This window comes from Cupressus sempervirens, chromosome 6 (assembly GCF_028749045.1).
Source record: "Cupressus sempervirens isolate cs-2001-9-10 chromosome 6, ASM2874904v1, whole genome shotgun sequence".
NCBI classification, from domain to species: Eukaryota; Viridiplantae; Streptophyta; class Pinopsida; order Cupressales; family Cupressaceae; genus Cupressus; species Cupressus sempervirens.
In genome coordinates, this window is record NC_143123.1 from 616,647,242 (window position 1) to 616,653,394 (window position 6,153).

General features: G+C 35.7%; 1 pseudogene; it reads left to right on the plus strand.

Moving 5' to 3' along the window:
• LOC149553753 (protein CTR9 homolog pseudogene) overlaps window positions 1-5,083 on the plus strand; it is a 50,578-nt pseudogene extending 45,495 nt beyond the window's left edge.
• The last annotated feature ends 1,070 nt before the right edge of the window (window positions 5,084-6,153 follow it).

Genomic DNA, 6,153 nt, shown 5'->3' on the forward strand with positions numbered 1-6,153 from the left:
TTCCATCACCTTTTCTTTTTAAGTTAGACCGTAGTCTAGCAATTGCCTCCCTATTTTTTTGTGCATTGATATCGTCAAACATGGTCTTTCTTGAATGGAATGACTTGTTGGTGGAAGAAGGATGATTTGTTTGCAACCTGCAGATGGAGTAGTAAGAGGAAGACACATATAAAATGGAGTTAGGTCTCTGAACCAAGTAGGAGTTAGGACATGTTGGAGTGCGGTCAGCCCAAGATATTTTGGAATCTTGAAGAACTTGGTAAAGGGTATCTGGAAAGGTGAAAATAAACAAGTATTTTTACAGCTACAAAGGAGGAATCGAGAGCATTATAAATAATGAAGAAGAAACTTAAATCCATACAACTTCGCCTCTATTTACAATTTGACCTTTCTGCAAGTGAAATATGACAATATACAAAATTTCCAATCACATTTTCACTTAAAAAAGAACACCAAATATACCTTTGCTACAATATCTTCTTCAAATTCTTCGCTATCAGATTCTTCAGAACTGCAAGCTCCTGTGCAGAAAAAAGATGAGATGTACTAAGTAATTTTTGATGGGGAATATTTAAACAAATCGACTATCAAAAAAAAATTTTATGAAATTCAGTTGCTTTATTATGTACGGAAGACTTGGCAAGATGTTCCCAAGTCTATCTATAAAATGCCTATCTGCATGGTTGTTTGCAAATAGTCTAGTATGGTGCCGCTTTTGAACAACAACAAATGTCACTGGGGCCTTAAATTCATTGACTATTATTTTAAAAAAAATCTATGGCGAGACTTATTTTTCAGATGCATGATCAGAAACGATTTCCACATTGAAAAGTTTTATGAGAATTCCTAGGTTCAACAGCTATGTCTTTTCTAGGGCTTATATCATCTCTTTTTTTGAGCTTATGCAAGTGACAAAGTATGAGAAGGGTAGACTTTAGCAATGGCTATTGCTTTTGTTATTATTCCATTGTTTATTATTTTTCTTATCTCATATCTATGTTTATTTTACATTTTTTCATTTCCACGTAAATTCTGGCCTGAGGGGCCACACCTTTTTATATTGATTTAAGAAAAAAGATCACACATAAGGGTGCATCTATAGCTAACTACTTAACATCTAGAATCATATTAACAAAAAGGTTCATATTCATTCTCAAACATATTAAATTGTACATCAGCATAGCCACCAGGGCTAGCCTCCAAGAGCAATCTAGAAAATTTCCACTATTCAGAAGGGTGACAAGAATCATAGTCCATCTTGCAAAAATCATTTTCCAGACCGATACACAGGCTTTCTCAAAAGTATAGAGAATAGCCCAAGCTTCCATCTAATTTTTAGAATGAGTACTTAAGGAAGTAGAAAAGAAAAACTAAACAGGGCTTAAAGTTCCACTACTAGTACCACCCATTCCTGTTGGACATGGATTACTCCTTCAAAATCCACCTATATTGATTTTGAGGAAATCATTTGGGACCTAAATGGTTCACTTTCTTGACTTGCTGAACTCTGGGACCAAACCTATTTTGTGAAGAAAGAGAAAAACATTGATCCAAGTGATTAGCAATGTGGAGATCCAAATGAACAGTTGACTGAGATAGCTCTTGTTTCAACAGACCACCCTCTCATGAAATCTCATTCATAGTATAATCTTGCACGATCTTATCATAGCAAAGGTGATTATGAAATTGTTGGCCACTGCTACTATTTGGCACCCTCAAATTACATGTTACGCTTTGATGTTGGTGTTGCCATTCAGAAGTTTTCAACTTCAACACTTCAAAAGCAAAAACGTACTGCTGATGAGGTTATGAAAATGTCACCTATGCAAATAAATGTTACTTATACAAATGTCGGTTATGACATCTTGTACATATGTTACTTATTCTAGTGTCACTTAATCAGTATCACTTTTAAAATTTGTAAAACTAATATTGTTCTTCAAACTTACTCTTTTGTTGGTTTAGAGTCAACAATTTATTTTTTTAAATTAAATATTTAAATTTATATTGGAAAAGGTAGAAACGAATACTTATTGATTTAACTCAATTTATAATTGTTATTTAAATATTTCTTAAAATAACATAATCCTTAATCTTTTTTTTAAATTCTCTTCCAACTATCTCTATTTAGTGCCTACCATGTTTATGTGCATGTTTTTTATGTGTTTTGGATAGTAAGTCTAATTTAATTTTTCTATGGACTAAGACCTTAAATTATTGAGCTTCTCTTTGTTTTGTGAAAACTATAGCATTCTTTACTTAACAGGGCCAACCACGTGAAGGTGGAAGCTCATCATGGCCCCTCCTAGGAGTCTCTTATGACCCTTTACGACATTTTAAGAGCTCTAAGATTTATTCTTAGGGATCGTAAATGATTGTAAAGGGTCATAAGAGATCTTAGGACACAACAACTAAGAAATATAATTGTAAGCATCATGGTCACATTTTTTTGGAATCAATGTAATTGAGTTGTATACCCAAGCGACGAAGTGCATCTAGAAAATGAAACTACAACCTATTGGGATTGAGACAAACCTTTAAACAAAAGCAGCTAGGAATGATCGCTTGCCAATATCTGTTAAATAGATTTTTGGGAGGACCTCGTATTCATGACCTACACCTTGTATTCATGAGCTAGGAATGATCGCTTGCCAACAGTTTGTAGGGCCCATTTGTCGTTGCACCAAAAGCCATGACTGTTAGTGAACATGGAACACCACATAATTAACCACCTGTGGGCAGGGGAGCGCGTCGCATCACCCAACAATCCCCCCCTCGACGCGCATACCAGGTGCTTACGCGGGTCGGGAAGGCACCGGGGAGATTTGAACCCATGACCAGGCCAAAACGAGGCTCTAATACCAATTGTAGGGCCCATTTGCCATTGCACCAAAAGCCATGACTGTTAGTGAACATGGAACACCACATAATTAACCACCTATGGGCAGGGGAGCGCGTCACATCACCCAACACAGTTGTTGAATACATTTGTTGGAGGACCTTGTATTCATGAGCTACAAATGTATTCAGCAACTGTTGGCAAGCGATCATTCTTACAGATGAATTAGACTTGGAATCGAAGGTGTGGAAGTTGCTTTACATTGCTTGGGTACACAACCCAATTACGTTTCCAAAAAAATGTGACCATGATGCCTACAATTATGTTTCTTAGCTATTGTGAAATCTACATATTTGATAGGAGAAGCATTTGAAGTTTATGTTGTGAATCCACTAATTAGGGTCAAGATTTGATTTGGGAATGTTGGTCAGATGATCTGAGAGAAAGAATGGACAGACAGATGGAGAGAGAGATAATACAAGTGGTAGAAAGAGCCATGCCATTTGCAGGACGCCACCATCCTTTTGGTAGATCAAAGGAAAACATGGTAAGGACTATAATACACATTGTCCTCAAGAATATTATCTAGGAGTCTTTCTATCACTTGTATTATCTATCTCTCCATCTGTCTCTCAACTCTTTCTCTCAAATCATTAGACCATACTATTTAATCTTGCCAGGCTGTTTCAACAACTACATGACACTGAAAAAGCAAATCTTTTGTATAGGCTAATATTGTTCAAGTTTCCTGATTATGTGGATGCATATCTACGACTTGCAACCATGGCCCAGGCTCGAAATGAGATCCAACTAAGCCTAGAATTGATTGGGGAGGCACTTAAGGTGGATAAAACCTCAGTAAATGTGATTACCATGCTTGGAAACTTGGAATTGAAAACAGATGACTGGCTTAAAGCAAAAGAAACAATTAAAGCTGCACAAAATGTATCGGATGGTAAGGATGCTTATGCTGACATTAATTCTCTTGGAAATTGGAATTATTTTGCAGCTTCACGCAATGAGAAGAAGGATCCAGATGCAGAGCAAATACATCTTGATAAGGCTAGGGAACTGTATTGTAAAGTGTTGGCTCAGAGACCTAGAAATGTCTATGCTACAAATGGGGTAGGCATTGTGCTAGCCAAAAGGGGTCATTTTGATATTGTAAAGGAAATTTTCACACAGGTTCAAGAAGCTGTAGCAGGAAACATCTTTGTTTAGATACCTGATGTGTGGGTAAATCTAGCACATGTTTACTTTGCACAAGGACAGTTTGGGCTTGCAGTGAAAATGTATCAAAATTGTTTGAGGAAATTCTATTTTGGCACTGACACCCAAATTTTATTATATTTAGCTCGATCACATTATGAAGCAGAATAGTGGCAAGATTGTAAAAGAACATTATTAAGAGCAGTACATTTGGCACCCTCAAATTACATGTTACGCTTTGATGTTGGTGTTGCCATGCAAAAGTTTTCAACTTCAACACTTCAAAAGCAAAAACGTACTGCCGATGAGGTTCATCAAGCAGTGTCTGAATTAAAGAATGCGCTCTGTGTGTTTAGACAACTGTCAGTAGTGCCAAGCCCTCATACACATGGCTTTGATGAGAAGAAGATAGAGTTGCATGTGGACTACTATAAACACTTGCTTGATGCTGCCAAAGTTCACAGAGAAGCAACAGAACGCGAAGAACAACAAAGCCGTCAAAAGCTAGAAGTAGCACGCCAACTTGTCCTGGCTGATGAGGCAAAATGAAAAGCTGAGGAAGAACGAAGGATTATGATGGAAAGGAGAAAGCAAGAAGAAGAATTGCGGTGGGTGATGCAACAAGAGGAGCAATTTGAACGTGTGAAAGAATTATGGAAGAGTAAGCGTAAGGACATGGATGATGATGATGATGATGAGGCTGGTCAGTCTGAAAAGAAAAGAAAGAAGGAAAAGAGGAAAAAGAAGAAGGATAAGGATCACAAGGCTTATTATTCTAATATGGAGGAACTTGATATTGTCATGGAAAATGAGGCAAATTATATGAGTGATAAGGTAGAAGATGATACAGAAAATGCCCAAGATCTTCTTGCAGTTGCAGGTCTAGAAGACTCTGATGATGGCGACACAAATTCTCTAGTTTTAGCAAAATCATGAAGGAGACGTGCATACACTGATTTTGAAGATGAAGAACCCTTACAGAAACAGAGTCCAAGAGAAGACAATACTTTTGATGATGATGTCTACGCTTCCTGAGGATTAACTAAATAGATTCCAAGAGAAGATGATCCATAGAGTGATGATGGATAAGCTACCTAAACATTTAGTCAATCAAATATGCCTTGTCCCTTCCAAATCTGTTTGACATTGTTCCAAGTCAAAAACATCAATTGAATCATCTGTATGGAATCTTTTCTTTTTTTCCATTTATTGTTTTATATGGGCAACCTATTCTTGTCCTTATTCTAGAACATTTTCTGTGTTCTTCAATGTATATGCTTTATCTTCCTATTAGATTCTAGATTAGAAGAACACACAATTGAAAATAGATTATCTATTTTCTTGAGGTTTAACCTAACAGATTCCAAGATAAGATGATGCATACAATGACGATGGATAAGATACCTCAAAGTTTAGTCAATTAAATATGCTTTGTCCCCTCCAAATCTGTTTGACATAATTAAATGAGATCTATTCAAAAAGCCTCAAACGAATCATCTGTAGGGCATCTTTACATTTTTTCTGTTTATTGTTTTTATGGCAGCCTATACTTGTCCTTTTTTTATATCATTTTTTGCGTACTTCAATGTATATGCTTTATCTTCCTATCAGAGTAACAAGTAGTTGGTGTTGCTATTTCTATTAGTGTGAATTATGCAAAGTAGCCAATTGCGTTTGATAAGAAACTCAGTGTCAATTCAAACGACATCCATTTCAAAGGAAGAAGACCGTAATCTATTTTTTCAAGCACTTCTTCTTGATGTGATAAATCGGTAGATATAAATAGAAACTAAACTTTGATCAAATTAGTACATATAGTTTGAACCTAGAAGACTTTTATCTAATTCATCAATTGTAGCAATATTAATCATACCATAATAGAATAATACTAAAAAAATAAATTACAAATTACAATTTTCATACCAACACTTTTCATGGTGATCCACGAGAATCACCAAATGCATTGCAGAATAAAAATGTAAACATATTCATATTCTTCAAAAGTTTTCAATTGCTTCCATCTAATTAGTTTCACAATAAAAATTCTATGAATCCAAAGTTCTGAATCAGCAAGACACAAGATTTTTAATAAAATGTATGAGTTA